General features: G+C 40.2%; 1 protein-coding gene across 1 annotated transcript in view; it reads right to left on the bottom strand.

Moving 5' to 3' along the window:
- Nucleotides 1-1,233, bottom strand: part of LOC134804854 (uncharacterized) — a 43,165-nt gene extending 41,932 nt beyond the window's left edge. The window contains exon 1 of the mRNA XM_063778138.1: nt 868-1,233. The gene's annotated coding sequence lies outside the window, so the exon portion shown is untranslated. The remainder of the gene's footprint in view (nt 1-867) is intronic.
- Nucleotides 1,234-11,085: the final 9,852 nt, after the last annotated feature.

The following is an 11,085-nucleotide window of genomic DNA, read 5'->3' on the forward strand; positions in this document are numbered from 1 at the left end:
AGAACGACCCTATTATAAGTGAGGGCCTACCGCGAAAACAAGAAAATCTAAATTTCGTTATCTGCCTCTTTATAGTTCTTGCTTTTTTCGGTTTTCGCGGTAACCTAGCGCATCCTAGTTTAAGATTTAAGACGTAATAGAGATTGTTTGTAAACAACGCCGCTAGCCGCATTCATATATGTAATTTATATTTCCCTTGTCTAATGTTAAATATCCCTTATCGTCCCCATTTAACGATACGTTTTTGGTAGGTATCAAGTCAACTTTACCCAAACACCCCACACAAAATAGTTGTACCTACCCTCGGAGTTCCACACCGATACGCACTTGATGATTTTTGTTGTTGTTCGATTTTCATACCTACCTACAAAATGGTTTGATTATGATGATGATTTGAATATTAATTGATGACGATTTGTTGCGTAGTTAAAATTCTAGTTTTGTATTTGTTATTTTATTACGTACCAATTAGTTTGTCCGTGACGCGACGCCTGTTGTACAGATATGTGATGTTCAGAGAATTGGTCGATTTCGTATCTAGGCAGAGAAGCAGACAGAAGGCTGCATTTCCGTTGCAAAATGCACCAGCGATTCACCTGCGCGCCGCGGCGCTGCGCCCTGCGTCGGCTCACTCTCACACCAAACAACACCGATGAATCAATTACACTTTCAATAAGCCCACCTTTCTTACCTCCATCATTGCTTGGATTCTGTTTTTTTGCGTCTAATGTAGCTAAAGATAGGTAAGGTATGTAAGTAGGTATAACTACCATGTCCGCATGTCGTCATGATGTTTCGTTACTTTCGTTCGTGAAAAATAGACATAAATAGATAGGAAATACCTAGATAGGTAAAGAGCATACATACGTGACTTAACTTCGCAGGCGGTTGTTTGGAGTTGCAACCTTAACGCATTCTGGACCGGCAGTCCGGATCACTCGCTGTCAGACAATCGTACCGAAAACAAGGAGCGAATGGATGCGGCCGGCTGTTTATAAACATTGGATAGTCCAACGGGACGGAATGCGATCAATACCACGTCGAGCGTACTCCGAGCGGCCGGGGCCTCGTCGGCCCCAACCTCACCTGCTGCGCGAATGGTAAACGTATGCACTCTCGCGGGGCAGCAGTAGGAAGGCGGCGAGTGCATCAAGGCGCGCGGAGCGAACGGGAGCGATGCGCACGAACGTACGAAGCGGACGGCTGGCGGCTGCCGTGTGCGCGCAGCCCTACTCGTTACGTCACGCGCTTTGACAGCTGGCGCATCAGGCGAAGACGCGGACGGCGGCCGCGCCGCGGCGCCACCGGCGGTCGGGCCGCGATCAATATCGCGCACGGCGACGGCGAGAGCACGCGGACGCGCGCGGCAGGCGCCCGCTGCTGGCGCCGGTCGCCCTCTGCTCGACCCACGACAACAACAATAAATACCACAAACCCCAATACCAAAATATATTCCTAGGTACTGGGTATCATTATATACTAGGGACCCGCCCCGGCTGCGCACGGGTTAACAAATTATACACCTTAACCTTCCTCAAGAATCACTCTATTGAGAGGATGAAACCGCATGAAAATCCTTTCAGTAGTTTTTGAGTTTACCGCGAACATACAGACAGACGCGATGGGGGACTTTGTTTTATAATTAACTAGCGACCCGCCCCGGCTTCGCACGGGTTCACAAATTATACACCTAAACCTTCCTGTAGAATCACTCTATTGATAGGTGAAACCGCATGATAATTCTTTCAGTAGTTTTTGAGTTTACCGCGAACATACAGACAGTCGCGGCGGGGGACTTTGTTTTATAATTAACTAGCGACCCGCCCCGGCTTCGCACGGGTTAGAAAAATTATACACCTAAACCTTCCTCAAGAATCACTCTACTGATACCTAGGTGAAAACCGAATGAAAATCCGTTCAGTAGTTTATCGCGAACATACAAACACACAAACAGATAGACTAGCAAGGAATGATAATAATATACACAAAACTTTTAAGTAGGTACGGCCGAAAAATGGCATACTTAGGCATAGCTAACTAACAACTCTACAATACTCGTAGTTAGCACGATTTTTGGCAATGGGGTTATCTATTAACTTACTTACACTTAATATTTTAGTCGTAAGGAAAAGTAATACGTAATTTGCGTCTATTAAACTCTGTTAAAATAGATTGCAATACCTTTCACTTTACTTACTCATAACGTGGGTTCTCGTATGCACAGTTCGGATCGTATAACATATCCGTCCAGGTTGACTGCATCCGGCTCCGGCTGATTCCCAAGCCAGCCAACTGGGTGACTGGATTTTTAATCCAATGTAAGATTTGTAAGTCTACTACTAATAATAATAAAAATATGTACACTCGCGTGCAAAAGTATTGCATCACTCTGCATTTTTCCGTCTGCACCCAATATCTTTGTAATTCTATACCCGATTCTGAAAATTTTGGTATCAACTGAAAGCTTATAATGTAACGCATTAGAAAAATGGCAAATTCAATGAAATTTCGAATCTGAAGACTACAAAAAATCTGAAAACTGAAAGTAGTCGCATAATGCTCCAAAAATAAATCTGCAAACTTAAGAATAAGTAATTTTTTTAATACGATATCGATTATTATTATTTAATTAATACTTGGTATTGCCACCCACGGCCTTCCTTTCACAAACCAAGTGGTTTTTCCAAGACCTAATTAATTTTTTAATGTGATGATGAGGAATAGCGTCCCACTCCTCCAGCAACGCTCCCTTCAGCTCCTCAACATTGACCAGGGCAGGATTCCGCTTCCAAACCCTACTTTTTAGGTAGTCCCACACGTGTTCAATGGGGTTAAGGTCCGGGCTCATCGCTGGCCAGTTCATGGTGTCGATGCCCACTTCGAGAAGGTAGGCTGCGGTGGCCCTAGGGGTATGACACGGGACATTATCCTGCAGTAGGATGAACCCCTCAAACAAACAAACAAACAAAATTTACTTTATTCATGTAGGCCTAGCAACAAGCTCTTATGAATCGTAATTAATCTTAATCTAATTATCAGAGCAATTTATTGATGTTAATATTATTCCATAATAAAATTGGATTATTATACACTCGGGTGCAAAGAAATCGGACCACCCCAGCATTTTTATCATTTTTTCAATTTCTGTAAAAACTGTATGTGCTACTGTGACATATTATATACCTAATGAAAGGTTGGCTTTTCCTCTATAAATTGATGTGCTTTTCACAGGTTTACTTCCAATATTTTCAGGCTTTCAGGGCTAAGAACTTTGTCACCCTAAAAATGCATACTGGAGTGAAACTTATGCATAATGGGAAAACTGCGATTCTAAAGATATCAAGTAAAAATTAAAACAATTTTCAGCATTTTAATACCGTATATTGCTTCCTCTAGCCCTACGACATGCAGTCATTCGGTTTTTCATTGATCTTATGAATTTTTTTACAGTGTCTTGAGGGATGCCCGCCCATTCTTCTTCGATCGCAGTCTTTAGCTCCAGTAAGGATTCAGGGGCGGGATTTCTGGCCCGGATTCTTCTTTTCAGCTCGTCCCAAATGTGCTCGATCGGGTTTAGGTCAGGACTGCGGGCTGGCCACTCCATGACTCTGATGCCGACCTCCTCCAAGTACTCCTTAGTGATCCGGGCTGTATGCGGCCGAGCGTTATCTTGCATGAGGATGAACTCATCGCCGATATAACCCGCAAATGGGACCACATGATCAGCCAGGATTTCCTCCACGTACCGACGTGCAGTCAAACCGCCTGAATTCGGTCTGGTACCTGGCCCTATGATGAACACAATGTCCGTCTTCGCTTCCAAAGAAATACCAGCCCAGACCATGATTGACCCCCCACCATAAGCAACACGTTCCTCGATGCAGCATTGAGAGAACCGCTCCCCAGGTCTTCGGTAGACTCGTACCCGTCCGTCATTGCCAGACAAAGTTATCCTGCACTCGTCGGAAAAAAGTACGGAACTCCATTGCTGAAGGGTCCATTCTTCATGTTCGCGAGCGAAGACGCGTCGTTGTCCACGATGTATTGGGGTGAGTTTTGGGCCATTTGCAGCTCTGTGAGCTGTCAATTCCTTCTCCTTCAGTCGTCTTCTAACTGTCCATCGGCTGATAGACACATTCCTGGTCTCTAGGAGCTTCTGCTGAAGCTGAACGGCATTCAGTCGACGATTTCGTAGCGAGGTAAGAACGATGAAACGGTCATCTCTCTCAGAAGTGATGCGAGTTCTGCCAGTTCCGGGTCTTCTGGATAACGTCTGATCTACGCGGAATCTCTGGAAGACACGTTGAACCGATGACTTCGATAGGTTGAGTTGTCGAGCCACTGCACGTTGACTAAGCCCTCCCTGCAATAGGGCAACTGCTTGGCCGGCTTCAGTCGAGGTAGTATCCATTTTTCTCCAGTTTTTCCAGGTTCAGGCGATGAGAGTAGTGTTCAGGAAGACGTACCAATCACGAATGATGCATAAACAATGATAATGACTGTTTTTATACCTAATGATAAGTGGTCAATTAGTGCATGCGCTAATGAGGCAGTTGGAGGGGGGTGATTTCCAGGCCCATATTTTGCACAATATCCATCCCCACCCCTGAATATTGATGTCATTTGATAGGGCAGAAAATTATCTACCACGTGGTATTTAAATTATCATGATCGAGGTTACAGTTTTTACACAAATTGAAAAAATGTTGAAAATGCTGGGGTGGTCCGATTTCTTTGCACCCGAGTGTACATATCAAATTTAACACTAAAAATTTCACAAAAGGATCGTCAAACATTAAAAAGATTGTATAAAAAAATACTAGTCTAGAATTTCTAGAATAAAATCTAAATGTCAAAAAAAAAGCATAATCCTCATCCTCCTCATCAAAAATACCGGCATAAGGAACAACATGTTCCTCCAGGATATCAGTGATGTACTTGGCAGCGGTCAATCCACTGTCACGGCCCTCGCCAGGCACGAAAACCAGCTCTGTCCGCCCCTCGTAGGAAATGCCGCCCCAGAACATTGCGGATCCACCGCCATTGGCGACCCTTTCGGAGAAGTAACATTGAGCGAACTGTTCTTCTGGCCTTCTGTAGACTCTTCCTTTTCGGTCACATCCATTCAAGCACATTCTGCACTCTTTCAAGAAGAGAACTGGGGTTCATTGCTCAATGGTCCAGTCCTTGTGATTTTCAGCAAACTCTCTTTAGGCTGTACGGTGTCGCGCCAGCAATCTGGGCCCCGCTGCGGGCCTCCTGGGTATCAGGTTCGATTTCTTAAGTCTTCTACTTATTGTCCACTCACTGGCAGCCACTCCTCGTACCTCACTGCTGGATGGCAATGCTTGTCTGGTGTCGATCTCGGAGAGATGTTGTGACAAAGAAGCGGTCGTCCCTCTCTGATGTAGACTTTCTGCGGCCGCTTCTTGGTCTTGAAGTAAAGGATCGAGTCTCCTGGAACCTCTGGTAAACTCTACAAATTGCAGATTGGCTTAAGGCGCTCTTATACTCGAGTTTTACGTTTTCAAGGGGGTGAAGCAGACGCGTGGTAGAACGGGCAGGCGGGCGCCCCGCGCGGCGCACCGCACCATTCCCGCGCAGCACGTCTACGTCCTTATTCTGACGACATCGGTATTCTGAATTGTCAGTTCCGGGATTTTTTCCGGCAATTAATATTGAATAAGATTTATTAGCAAATTCGAATTTTGATGACTACTTAATGAAATTAAAAATGGTAGGTAAGACGGTGAGTGTAAATAATTATTAATTATATACAATATAAGTGTATACCACGACAAACTGAGAATCTAATCAAATGATACCAAATTATTATGAGACAAAAATAGTACTTACTAATAGACATTAAAAATGTAATAGAGTTAGACCAAGAAAAATCTGCAACGATTTTGATTGCACACGCAGTGCAAGTGTTATTTTAAACGTCAATCTTCTATGAAATTATGAATAACACTTGCACTGCCTATGCTATCAAAATCGTTGCAGACTTGGTCTAACTCTAGCAGTCAATTTCGGGCAAGTAGGTAGTGAAAATAAGGAAAAATACTAGCAAAGCTAAGATAATTTGTGGGACTATTGAGTTATGCATAGCTCCAATAAGTACATAAAATTAGCTGTCTTCACAAGAAAGAATTATAACAATTTATAACTCTAACTGTAATACTTACTATTTTTCTAATTTTGAATTGACGAGTAAAAGTCAAGCATTTAAAGATTGTAATGACAAAAAACACTTCTACTTCGACATTCGAGTTAGTTAATAGATCAAGAAAATAAAAAAAATCTGCGGAAATAATTCGTATAATTTGAAAATTGGCACAGTTATACCTTGTGGTGTCCAGATAACCATACTTAATGTCCTCGAGCTTAGCGAGTGTGCTGAGGGTGTAGGAGGGAGGGGGGGTGAAGGTCCCTTTTTTTAGATTTTCGTAAATAACTCGTAAATGGTGGCCAATATAAAAAAAAAATTGTTAAACGTTAATAATCTACACAAAATTTTGTACAAAAAAGATTCAGTACACTTTTAGCAGGGATCAATATTTAAAAAGATAATAAAGAGAGAAAGTTAATTATATTAATTTCTAAGGTTCCTTGTTTTTATTTTTTCGTTAATAATTTGAAAAGTATGACTCATAGCAAAAAAAATCTTATACATAAATAATAAACATAAAATTTCCTACAAGAAACATGTAGGACACTTTTCGCTAGGATCAATATTTAAAAAAAACCGGGCAAGTGCGAGTCGAACCCGCACACGAAGGGTTCCGTACCATAATGCAAAAAAAAACGGAAAAAAATGCAAAAAGAAAACGGTCACCCATCCAAGTACTGACCACGCCCAACGTTGCTTAACTTTGGTCAAAAATCACGTTTGCTGTATGGGAGCCCCACTTAAATCTTTATTTTATTCTGTTTTTAGTATTTGTTGTTATAGCGGCAACAGAAATACATCATCTGTGAAAATTTCAACTGTCTAGCTATCACGGTTCGTGAGATACAGCCTGGTGACAGACGGACGGACGGACGGACGGACGGACGGACGGACGGACAGCGAAGTCTTAGTAATAGGGTCCCGTTTTACCCTTTGGGTACGGAACCCTAAAAAGACAAAGCAGCGGGTAAGTTGTTATTTATGTATAAGATTTTTTTTGCAATGAGTCATACTTTTCAAATTATTAACGAAAAAATACAAACAAGGAACCTTAGAATTTATTATAATTAAATTTCCTTCTTTATTATCTTTTTAAATATTGATCCCTGCGAAAAGTGTACTGAATCTTTTTTGTACAAAATTTTGTGTAGATTATTAACGTTTTACAACATTTTTTGATATTGGCCACCGTTTACGAGTTATTTACGAAAAACTAAAAAAAGGGACCTTAGAAGTGATTATAATTGAATTTCCCGCGTTAATATCTCTTTGAATATTGATCCTAGCAAAAAAATGTACTGAATCTTTCTTGTAGGCAATTTTATGCAGATTACTTATGTAATAGAATATGTTTTGCTACGCGCCACCGTTTAAGAGTTATTTACGAAAAACTGCAAAAAGGGTCCTTTAATATCAAATATCTCACTTCCGGTCAAGAATTCGATCAAGCAACCAGCAAATTCGGATTCAGCGGGGTCTAATTAGGTTAAAAAACCCGGTTGCCAAAAAGTAATACGATTTGCCAGTCGAAATCGATATTATGAAAAATATGACCAGTCTAAAATATTTGAATCCTGTATATCTATGTTTAAAAATTATTCAATTTGATTAATTTTATAGCCTTTTAAAATATGTTTACACAATTTATCAATCGTGACTGAATTCCGGATTGGTTAGATGGGTGTGTGCCTTTGCTGCCCAACTTGTTATAAAATGACAATATGACGGACGAATGTCTGAAATGTCACCGTATTTAAGAATTATTTTGCTTTTCTTCGTAAACATGTTGAAAAACATTGTGTGTATAACATATTTGCATATTTATACTGTGATTACCCATTTTATGAAACGTCCGCTAAACTAGCATAGGTCCGACGCCGACAGTGGTCACGGGCGTACTGGCGTGAGGAATGGGCGCAAGGTATTGCCGCGTAGGGTGTAATTTAGTAGGCAAAATGTTGAATTCATCAAATGATGAATGAAAACATTAACGTTTCGATAAAAGGACAAGCAATAATGAAGATTTACTTAAAAGCTATCGACTGAAGTAAGTTTCGTATACATTTTCGTCGTAGTACTTCTAACATAAGGAAATAAAGACAGTGTTAGGCATGTTTTCAACTTAAGATTCTATCGAGAAAATTATGAGCCGTCGTGTTTCTGACAAGCAATAACGTAGTTCAAGGACTGAAGTTATACATACTAGAAAATAATGCATGAAATCCTTGTAAAAGTCTGTAAATATGGTGACAAAAAAGCGCATTTTACTACACAGAGTAGCGGCGCGTGAGAATTTTTGCTAGGTAACCCGTAGTAAAAAAAAAACACCTACCTACCTAACCTAACATTAGGTACTTCTTCTGCGCTAGCTGTGACCTTGGACGCGAACCGTTGCAGTTAGTGTAGTCCCTAGCTGAGTATATAATATAACCTTTGTCGTACTTGTCATCACTAATTAATCTCAAAAGATAGCGTGGTAAACGTGTTGACTCATTTAGCAAACAATTTACAACACAACAATCAAAATGGGCTACGTATAAATACCTATTCTTAAAAAACACGAACTGACCTGACACCTGCACTGCGAACAATACACAACACTTACTTACACACAAAATACTAGCAAAACTAAATTTCACTGGTTAAGTAAGTTTTAATATCAATTTATGCACAAAAGTAACTAAATCACATATAATTTTCCAATAACAAATGTTTGTAAAACACCGGGAATGGCGTATGAATGTTGCCATGATATTCTTTTTCATCCACGAATTAAAAAAGCTAGATCTAGAAACAGGACTTTATTTGAAGAAACCTCCGTTAATAAATAACTCAATTTGAAACTACATAAGATTCTTGGGCTCAGTAATAAAAGTTATCTGTATTTTCAAGGTTTCCACAAAATATGATATTAATAGCAGCGAAATACGATAACATTTTCCACATTAACATTCAATTAATATTTTATATGGCAACATTAAAGAATTGTGGAAAACATTACACACTCCAATTTTAACCTTATTGCCTTGAATTATGGTTTATATTTTCAAAAGAAGCAATTTCCACAAAATTGTGGAAAATTACACACTCCAATATAAACCTTATTGACTTGAATTAAGGTTTTTATTTCAAATGAGGCAAGAAAAAATTGTGGAAACACTACACAGTACACACTCCAATATAAACCTTATTACCTTACATTTAAGGTTTTTATTCAAATAAATAACTCGACGCAGGACCGAGTTATTTTTGAGCTATTATACGCGGACTCGAATAGCGGAGTTTATGCGTGTGTGCGTGAATTTTCGTATCTGTGGTGGTGGCTCATCAATGAATAGTGAAGTTTAGACTCGAGAAGCTACACTTCGCGCGCCCGCTATGATTGGTTGAAAAATCTATTACAAAGCTGTAGTACTACCAAGTACTACGTAGTGTTTTCGTTATGGATAATAAGTTTGGTATATGTAGCAAGAAATGTTAGGCAAGCCGGTGGGAATCGGGTTGTATGGAGTCGCCGCCACTGCTACACACCGCGCCTTAAATTCTGCTCGGCAGCTACTGAACGTTGGCTACGCCCCGCTTGCAGGGGCTGGACGATTTGGCGGACTTCAGCTTCAGTGGTTTCCATTTTTCCAGGTGTTTTTCACGGGAAAATACGCGGAGATATGTAACGATCGACTTCTGATAAGTAACTGATAACAACCCCTCTCTGCCCACCGTTTTACAGGGGTCAAGGGTAGCGTAACTCGTGCGCGTGATAACGTGAAACCGCTCACAAATCGGGAAAATGCCGATAATTTGAAAAATACTCTGTCGATTTCCATGTTTTTTTACTTTTCGTAAAGCTAATACTTCAAGGAACATGATTACATTAAAATAATTTAGTGAAATTAACCAGTTTACAAATATATTGGATGCGGACGAAAAAATGCAGTGATGCAATACTATTGCACGCGAGTGTATTTGGGGTGAGCGTCAGGATAGTGGGTGGACCTCCAGAATTTTAACGAAATATTTTAACACTTTTCCAGGCATAGTACGATTTATCGAGCACATAATATGTGTTAATATAGACGGTCAAGCAAATCTTGTCAGTAGAAAAAACCCGAAATTCAAATTTTCTATGGGACGATATCCCTTCGCGCCTACATTTTTCAAATTTGCCGCCTTTTTCTACTGACAAGATCTGCTTGACCAAGTATAGAATCTCAACCTCAGAGTTTCGATTAAGGTTCAAATTAAATGTGACTTTCGCAAAATGTGACTTATCGTCAAATGAATCACCAAAACTGAACTAATTGGGATATATTTCGATTCTTTGGGTAAATCTTCTACATTACTTATAGTGCGGCCTGGAAAAGGGTTAAAATATAGACAATAAGGTAGCGGCTCAGTTTTTCAGATTCTTTTAATCAAGCCGTAACTCGACTTCTTTTCAACTTAGTCTTTTGTAGAGACTTAATTGAGTCCTTTTCAGAGAACTCGCAATTTTTTTTTTAATAATTGCGAAATGCATGTTGACGGAGTCCATTGAGTTGCGTTTAAAAAAGAATAAAGGTTTCGACTCGGGACTTAAGACTGTAGTTTTTTAAGCGCCGAGTCTCGTAAAAACGAGTAGAGTTCTTTAAATTTAGACTCATAAGTAGTGTTGTGAATAACACTCATTTCGAGGCTTAAATACTCGAACCCTAAGGCTCTCGAGGCTTAACGCCTCAAAGGCGGCAAATACGATTTCTTACATCCATACGCGTAAAATAAATAAATACAATTCTCAATTATAGTCGAGTCTTCAAGACTTACGAGTCTTGAGGGCTAGAGTCTTTAAGCCTAAAAATAAGCGTTATTCACAACACTGCTCAAAAGACTCGAATTCCTACCAACACTACAATAAGGTCGGGTAGGTACATACATAT

Source organism: Cydia splendana, chromosome Z, assembly GCF_910591565.1.
Source record: "Cydia splendana chromosome Z, ilCydSple1.2, whole genome shotgun sequence".
NCBI lineage: Eukaryota > Metazoa > Arthropoda > Insecta > Lepidoptera > Tortricidae > Cydia > Cydia splendana.